Consider the following 9,284-nt stretch of genomic DNA (forward strand, 5'->3'; position numbering starts at 1 on the left):
TTTTTGGAATGGGCTGATTTTTTATGAGGATGATCTCCTCACCATAGAGATCATGCTCATCAAAAATCAGCCCATTCCAAAACCTCTAACCCATGTTTTGAAAAATGTTTTGCCAAAATGTTTGCCAAAATGTTTGTTGCTGAAAGGGACCCTATATATATATATATATATATATATATATATATATATGGAAGCGGTTCGACAGCCCTAAATTTTGCCAAGTTTTGTGCCAAACATTTTTTGTAAATTACTTTTGATGGAGTTAAAAGTTTTGGAATAGGATAATTTTTTGTGAGGATGATCTCTACGGGAAAGAGATCATTCTCACAAAAAATCAGCTCATTTTGAAATTTCTAACCCTAGTTTACAAGTTGAAGAATCGTGGACCATCCAATTTTTGTAAATCACTTTTTGATGGGGTTAGAAGTTTTGGAATAGGCTGAGTTTTGGTGAGGATGATTTCCTCATCATAGAGATCATCCTCACAAAAAATCAGCTCATTCCAAAACTTCTAACCCATATTTTGAAAAATGTTTGACACCAAACTTGGCAAACTTTAGGGCTGCTGAACCCTCCCTATATATATATGGGTCAGGTTCAAGGGCCATATGAGAAAACATATGTAAAAACTTTCGTTTTTAATAAAATTTTAAAACATGGGTTAGAAATTTTGGATTGAGCTGCTTTTTTGTGAGGATGATCTCTATGATGGGAAGATCATCCAAAAAAAAAAAAATCAGCCCAATCTGAAACTTCTAACCCCATTAAAAGTGATTTAGAATGTGGACCGTCGATTTTTTACCCATTTTTATCATTAATTTGTAAATCACTTTTGATGGATTTAGAAGTTTCTGATTGAGTTGATTTTTTGTGAGGATGATCTTTTCATCATAATGACTATCCTTGCAAAAAATCAGCTCAATCCAAAACCTCTAACTCTTATTTTGAAAAACGAAAGTTTTTTCATATGTTTTCTCATATAGCCCTTGAACCGCCCCTATATATATATTATATGGGTCGGGATCACCTGCCAAAGTCTCACACCAACATCCGTACAAAACGAGACAGCCGTTGGATATTTGAAGATCTCATTAGACATGACCGCACAAAATTTCTAAAAAACATGTACTTTTTAAATTATTAAAGAATTTTTTATTATTTACAATCAGCTCCCGATGCTCAACCAACATTTTAAGCAAAATCAAAATTAAAAAAAAAAAAAAAACCCAAAATCACTCTTCTTCTCTCCTCTTACTGTACCCTAACCCTCAACCTCTCTGTTTGCTCACCTTCCCCTACTTATAACGGCGGCCACAAAGGCGATGGCGACGGCAACGACAACATCAATGGCTGAAACCAGGCCATGTAAACTCGTGGAGTTTTAAAACTATATGATCAAATCAAATAATCCAAGAAAAGCTGAGAAGTAGTTAATCCTACTTTTCTTCGTTGAGCTTGAAAACAACCCGTGTTTGTTCGAGGTTGAAACCAGGCCATCCTTCCAAGTGCTCGTAAATGACATATGAGTAGAATCCCAAGGAACCACGTAGCATTATGAACCTTTGAAGTTATACTCACTAGTACAATAATCATTGTTCTTAGTTCAAAATAATCAAATTAATCCCCAGTTTTTTTTTTTTTTTTTTTTTTTTGATTTATGGGTAAACTGGATTTGAACTCACGACCTCAAAGTTGCTTCGCTATGTGTCAAACCAATTAAGTTGGATTGTGCGGCCTGGTTTCAGCCATTGCCGTCGCCGTCATATATCATTTTCAACGAAAATTCAGAATTTTCAACAATAGAAAATGAGATGGGTAATTACAACCGAACCAACAACACAAATTTTCAGCAATAGAACCTCGAGAACACATAGATTGGGGGTTTTCGTCGCCTGAGTAGTCATCTTCACCTGCGATGGAGACAACAATGAGTACTGATAATTTTTTGGGGAAGAAGACGATGAAGAAGGCAGCGGTGAGTGGAGCTACAAATCACAGGAGAGTGAACCAGAGAGTTTAATGGGTTTTTTTTTATTTTTGTTTTCTTGGATTATAAGTTTATTTGGGGTTGTGAGGTTGTGAGGAGGTAGTTGCAAATATCAGAAAAGTTTTAAGTGAAATAAATGATCACGTGTTTTTAAACAGATCTATGCCATTGAATTTGTAGAGATCCGACGGTGATAATAATTTGTCTAGATCTTTGTCCCAATATTTGTCTGTTGATCCCTACCCTATATATATATATAGAACAACGTTCCTAAGACTCATATTGGGACTAACATTGCGATACACCGTTTTGTCTTATATGGGCAAAAATATTTGGAATGGGCTGATTTTTTGTGAGGATGATCTCTATGGTGAGGAGATCATCCTTGCCAAAAATCAGCTCATTATGAAACTTCTAGACCGTCCAATTTTTGTTGAAAAATTATAGACCGTCCAATTTTTGTAAATCAATTTTGATGGGGTTAGAAGTTTTGGAATGGGATGATTTTTTGCCAGGATGATCCCCTCATCACAGAGATCATCCTCACAAAAAATCAGCTCATTCCAAACATTTTTGCCCATATAAGACAAAACGGTGTGTCGTAATGTGAGTCTCAATATGAGTCTTAGGAACGTGACCCATATATATATATATAGGGTCCCATTCGGCACCCTAAGTTTTACCACACACTTTAACAAACGTGTTTTGTCCTACATGGGTTAGAAGTTTCGGAATGGGCTGATTTTTGGTGAGGATGATCTCTATGGTGAGGAGATCATCCTCACCAAAAATCAGCTCATTCCAAAACTTCTAACCCCATCAAAAATGATTTACAAAAAATGGACGGTCCACGATTTTTCAACATGTAAACATGGGGCTAAACATTTCGGAATGGGCTGATTTTTGGGGAGGATGATCTTCTAATCATAGAGATCATCCTCACCAAAAATCAGCTCATTCCAAAACTTCTAACCCATGTAGGAAAAAAAATGTTTGTTAAAGTGTGTGGTAAAGCTTAGGGTGCTGAACATTTCCAATATATATATAAGCTTAGGGTGCTGAACATTTCCAATATATATATATATATTGGAAATGTTCAGCACCCTAAGCTTTACCACACACTTTAACAAACGTTTTTTTTCCTACATGGGTTAGAAGTTTTGGAATGGGCTGATTTTTGGTGAGGATGATCTTTATGATTAGAAGATCATCCTCCCCAAAAATCAGCACATTCCGAAATGTTTAGCCCCATGTTTACAAGTTGAAAAATCGTGGACCGTCAATTTTTTGTAAACCATTTTTGAGGGGGTTAGAAGTTTTGGAATGAGCTGATTTTTGGTGAGGATGATCTCCTCACCATAGAGATCATTCCCACCAAAAATCAGCCCATTCCAAAACTTCTAACCCATGTAGGACAAAACACGTTTGTTAAAGTGTGTGGTAAAATAGGGTAGCGTTCAAGGGCAAACTTTTTAGCAAACTTTTTGGCAAAACATTTTTTCAAAACATGGGTTAGAGGTTTTGGAATGGGCTGATTTTTGGTGAGGATGTTCTCTACGGTGAGTAGATCATCCTCACCAAAAATCAGCCCATTCCAAAACTTCTAACCCATGTTTACCAGCTGAAAAATCGTGGACCGTCCATGTTTTGTAAACTGTTTTTGATGGGGTTAGAAATTTTGGAATGGGCTGATTTTTGGTGATGATGATCTCCTCACCGTAGAGATCATCCTCACCAAAAATCAGCCATTCCAAAACCTCTAACTCATGTTTTGAAAAATGTTTTGCCAAAAAGTTTGCTAAAAAGTTGGCTATTGAACGCCCCCCATATATATATATACATATATATATATATATGGGTCCCGTTCGCCACCCTTAGTTTTACCACACACTTTAACAAACGCGTTTTGTCTTACATGGGTTAGAAGTTTCGGAATGAGCTGATTTTTGGTGAGGATGATCTCTATGGTGAGGAGATCATCCTCACCAAAAATCAGCTCATTCCAAAACTTCTAACCCCATCAAAATTGATTTACAAAAAATGGACGGTCCACAATTTTTCAACGTGTAAACATGGGGCTAAACATTTTGGAATGGGCTGATTTTTGGGGAGGATGATCTTCTAATCACAGAGATCATCCTCACCAAAAATCAGCTCATTCCAAAACTTCTAACCCATGTAGGACAAAAAACGTTTGTTAAAGTGTGTGGTAAAACTTAGGGTGCTGAACATTTCCCTATATATATATAGGAGTGGTTCAGCGGCCTTAAAGTTTAACAAGTTTTGTGCCAAGTTTTTACGGCCGTTCGATCAAAACGCATCCGACGGTTCAGCAGGATTTTTACGATTTTAAAAGAAAAGCATATTTAATTACAACCGGCTCCCTGTAAAGTTTTAAGTTTTTGTTTTAAATCCCTCTTTGTAAAACAAAGCCCTCTCTTCTTCGAAGGCCTCTCCTCTCCCTGTAACCTAAACAGACAGACGCCCTATCTCTCTCTCTCTCTCTCTCTCTCTCTCTCTCGTTACAACTCGAAAGACCACTCCCATCTCTCCCTCTCTCTCTCTCTCTCTCTCTCTCTCTCTCTCTCTCTCTCTCTCTCTCTCTCTCTCTCTCAAGATCTGGTTCGAACGACCGTTTATTCAAAAGTTTTGGAACCTTCGTCAGAGAGAACGACCGAACGGTTCTCTCACCGTTGCCATCAATCTCTCTCAACCCTCTCTCGCCGTCGCCGTCGCCATTAATCTCTCTCAAGTTCGATCGAAAGAGTAATTCTTTCACTCTCGAGTCTTACGAAAATCGATTGGTATTTTTTTCTTCAATTTTTTTGTAGTTGTTGAACTTGAAACTTAAACGATTTGGGTTTTTTTTTTTAACTTAAACGATTTGTTACAGAATCCCTCTTGTTATCGTTTTTTTTTTTTTTTTTTTTTTTTTCTGTTGATCTCAAGAACAAGATAGGGTTTTTTAAGAAGGTTAAATATGATGGGTTTTGAAGATGATGTTTAATCCCAAATCAAGTCTTACGAAAATTAATTGGGTTTTTTTATTTATTTATGTTTGTTTGTTGATTGTAGAACTTGAAATTCTTATCAACTTGTATTGAAGCAACCACTTTCACCACCATTAACCTGTTGATATTATATATGCACATTGAAGGAAAATTGATTTTTTTTTGTTTTGTTTTGTTTTTTGTTTGTTGATTGTAGAACTTGAAAGATAATGTGGATTGGTTTATTATTTTTCTGTTTTTTTTTTTTTCCAGTTGATCTTAAGATAGGTATTGAGTGCTTTGACTTGAGGTATTGAGTACAAGTATTAGGTATTGAGTGCTCGATTCTTAGCAAAATAATTAGGAATTCGATAATATGACAAATTCTAGTCATCAATCTTGAGTGGTTCAAATTGATTCAGTTTTGAGAATCTCTAGAGCTTTTGAAGAGTGCAAAAGAGGGAATAACAACTTGTACACATTAGTGGATTGAAAAAGAAAGAAAATACTACTATGGAACATTGCTTGGTTTCAAAGGGAATTGTTGCCTAGGATTTCTTGAATTTTATTTGAAGCCCACATAACAAAATTCACAATTTACCTTCTTCAGTGTAAGATTCATGATTCTTATGGTTAATGGTATTACTCGAATGGTTTAGATGGCAATGGGAATGCATTTGCAGGTATCATATTGAGACCATCTTCTTTCTAGTGAAGCTAGTGTAGATCCTTCGTCTGGTTTGCCACAATATGAATTTAATACTCTAAATATGAATACGTGAGATGCTAAAAGTGATTATACTTGATTTTGGATGTTAGATATATTGAGTAATTGTGGATGGGTTTTTTTTCTTTTAGTTTCTTCTTCTTTCTTTGTTGTGGGGTTGTTTCAGTGGTTCTATTAGATTTTTTTTTAACCATGGGAGGTTAAATAATATAGAATAATATATGGATTGCATAGGTGTTTGTTTTCTGTTATATAGATGAAACTATATAATTAACAAATTTCAATGGAGCTTATGAAATTTGGTCGAGTATGATTAACATTAATTTTCTGGATTTTATAGTCTACCAAATCAAAATTTCTAACTTATTAAGTAGATTTCAGAAAATAACATAACCCACTTATTTATTTGACATGCTCTGAGTTTGATAGAAAATTTGAATCTTTGAAGTATGAATGATCATTAGAACTTTGAGGTTTCCTGTCCAAAGCATATAACATTCATGGATTATTGCTTCTACTAAGGTCCTGTTTTTATGGGTGAAAGATTTGAGTATCACCTAAATGCAGGGACTCTCAAAGTGCAGTTGCAAAAGTTCCTGTTGTGTTTTACTTCTTTTGTTAGTGGGCTGCCTATCTTGCTTGGTATCTAGGCAAATTTCTGTCTTTTTTGTTGGTAGTTATGTGTCATGGGTCTGTGGAGCCCATATCAAGATGAGTCTAGGGATGAGACTTTTAATGGAGATCATCCTCACAAAATTCAAACTTTTGAGACTATGGAAATTCGAGGGGATAAGATATGGGCTCATTTTATCGTTGAGGTAAGAATCAAGGGAAACCCCTAAAGAATGCTGAATTTATGACGACGACTTGTTGTTGTATCTTTGTTTCTTAATCAGAAAACTAATTTTACTTATGATACAGGCAAACATGGATATTACCAGAATGTATATATTTCTTTCCCTAGTCCAGCTTCTACAACAAACGACAACGAGTGGGATCAGCTCTTGTAGTCAACCAAGTAATGATGTTGGCAGTGGGGTTCCACCATTTAGAAATTACAAGCCTGTCTTGTAGAATGATGGGGAGGGTTAGGTGTTCACATAATTAGGAATATGAACATTGGATTGCTGGGAAATGGCTGTAGAGGTTTGGATTGAACGGGAAAGTTTGTCGAATTGTGTGATCAGGGCTAAGTGTGGAAAGGAGGAGTTCGGGTGGGAGGGTGTGATTGGAGGAGTGGAAGGAATGTAAACCAAACAACCTTCCCGGGCTACAAAAAATGCATGTGAAGGTAGGTGATACAGTGAAAATTATCTCTGGTCACGAAAAGGGTGAAATTGGAGAAATCATCAAGATTTTCAAGCACAACAGCAAAGAAATTGTGAAAGAAATGAGCTTAAAGACGAAGCACATGAAGAGCAGATTGTCAAGATTAGTTTTTTGTTTTTTTTTTCGTCATAGTATGCACATCATTCATTACATATTCTTTATTTAACGAATTTTCGTAATGATATATCTAAACTTTTTTTCAATTCGGCTTTATAGGTTGAAGCACCGATTCACAGCTCGAATGTGATGCTCTACTCAAAAGAAAAGGAAGTAGCAAGCCGAGTGGGTCATAAAATCCTTGAAGATGGAAGTCGGGTACGTTACCTCATGAAAACTGGGGAAATGATTGACAGCAGTGAGAACTGGAAGAGAATGACCAAAGAGACAAAGGAAGCAGAGATGGCTAATTCCACCAAAGCCTCGTTGTAGACTTTCTTTGTGCATGTAGTTACTTACTGGATAACATGTATTTCATTCTCTTCTTGTTCTTGTGTTTTTGGGTTCAAATTCTTTTGGCATCGTGTCTGCCATTTTGCACTCATTTTCTCATCTGTTGTAGATTTTCTATGTGCATTTAGATGCATGGCCCTGTTGTTTTTTGGTAGTACGAGCTCGAAAGTCTCAAACATGTATGCTTCCCAATCTTTGGGGTAACAATCAGACATGTTCTAAAGCTCCAAGTTTCTCAATATCTAGGATTATATATGTGGAATTCCTATAATTTTTCCTGGGCTATATGGTATATGTAGCCATTAGCCAATATAATCTTTCAAAAATATGAATCCAAGTCTAGGTAAAGGGGTTCTATTGTTTTTGAAATTCAAATAATGCAACAATTAGATTGTTGGAGCTATCGTGTCATTGGTCAAGCATTTATATTTTTAACCATAAATATTTTTTCTAGAGCAATATGAGCAGATGCGGCATGGAGATCAATTTGAAATTAGAACCACAGTATACTTAGGAATTTATTACTCAGGCCGTATTCACCACCCCTAACAAGTTAAAATAATCGATTTTGAAAGAAGTTATTATCAATCTCATTCGAATATTCAGTATCTCAATAAAAATTATATTTTATAAGATATTTGACCAAATTATTTTACCTCTCATGTGTTACTTGTGCTGCATTTAGATTTTTTTTTCAAACTTACAAATCATCACTTTCAAGTGTCACAAAGTCTAGCTTGCAAAACAACTAATACTAAGAGTGACTCCAACATAAATAGTCATACTAAGTGCAACTGCAACGCACTTGAGTTCTCGCTTTATATTCTCTCCCAACAACTGTTATACCATATCAAAACCCTCCAAAAACACTTCAACAACGCACTCGAGCCCTGACTCTTTACTTCAAAATTTTCTAGGGAGAGCATGAGAGGCAAAAGAAGAGAATAGATTTCTCTCTCTACTTGTTAACAGTAAAAAATGATGGCAATTGTAACACATCTTACTGTAATTGAATTTGTGAAATGGTCTTGCTAATAAGTTGAAGTGAAGATCTCTTAAATAGGCAAAAAGAAACTCCACAATAAAATGCCTAGCAAAGATGCCCCCACTAATATGCTGCAAAGTAGAAATTGAAAGAGGAAGCAAAGCCCAAGTGCATTGGAGTTGCTCTAAAATACAGGTTTGGTTTTTTCAATTAATTTGGATGAACTTTGGCCTGGTAGATACTTATTCCAAACTTTGATTTTAAATTGATGAAGCTAATTATCAAAGCTAATCTCCAAAATCTAAATTCACATTTGGCCAAACAATTTCTAGAATCGACCTCACAAACTCATTTTATTTCTATTCTGATTCGATAGAATAAAAAATCCTACTAAAACAGTAACATATTTCCAAGTATCACTGTTTCAGCTCAAACCTCATTCTACTTTAAACCAATTTTAGAGAATTGCGTGTATTATCTGTAATACAAACTAAAAACTATAAAATCAGAGTATGGGCAAAAACCATATTCAACAAAATCCAAACCAAAAGTCTCCTTTGCTGAGATTCCCAAATTCAAACTAAAATCAAACAAATTATAAAGTAAATGCGAATGAACAATTTGCAACAACAAATGATAAAAAAAAAACCCTAAATTCAAATTTTTTCTAATTCACAGAAATCATTCTATTTCATCCACCATCCCAATCTACATTGAAGAACAAAAAAACAGAACAAACCCTAAAAAAAACCTAAAACTTAATTTATGACGAGGATCGTAATCTATAACCGTTCGTTTCCTGCTTCATTGAACGGT

The 9,284-nt window shown here is 35.4% G+C and overlaps 1 long non-coding RNA gene across 1 annotated transcript; it reads left to right on the forward strand.

The window, feature by feature from the left end:
* The first annotated feature begins 4,799 nt into the window (after window positions 1-4,799).
* LOC147381059 (uncharacterized) lies at window positions 4,800-7,713 on the forward strand. The gene is made up of 2 exons (XR_015174795.1): window positions 4,800-6,522; window positions 6,626-7,713. It is a non-coding gene; the product is annotated as an uncharacterized LOC147381059 (long non-coding RNA).
* Window positions 7,714-9,284: the final 1,571 nt, after the last annotated feature.

The sequence above is a fragment of the Akebia trifoliata genome, unplaced genomic scaffold (genome assembly GCF_017979445.1).
Source record: "Akebia trifoliata isolate Shusen 1 unplaced genomic scaffold, ASM1797944v1 Contig00795, whole genome shotgun sequence".
NCBI lineage: Eukaryota > Viridiplantae > Streptophyta > Magnoliopsida > Ranunculales > Lardizabalaceae > Akebia > Akebia trifoliata.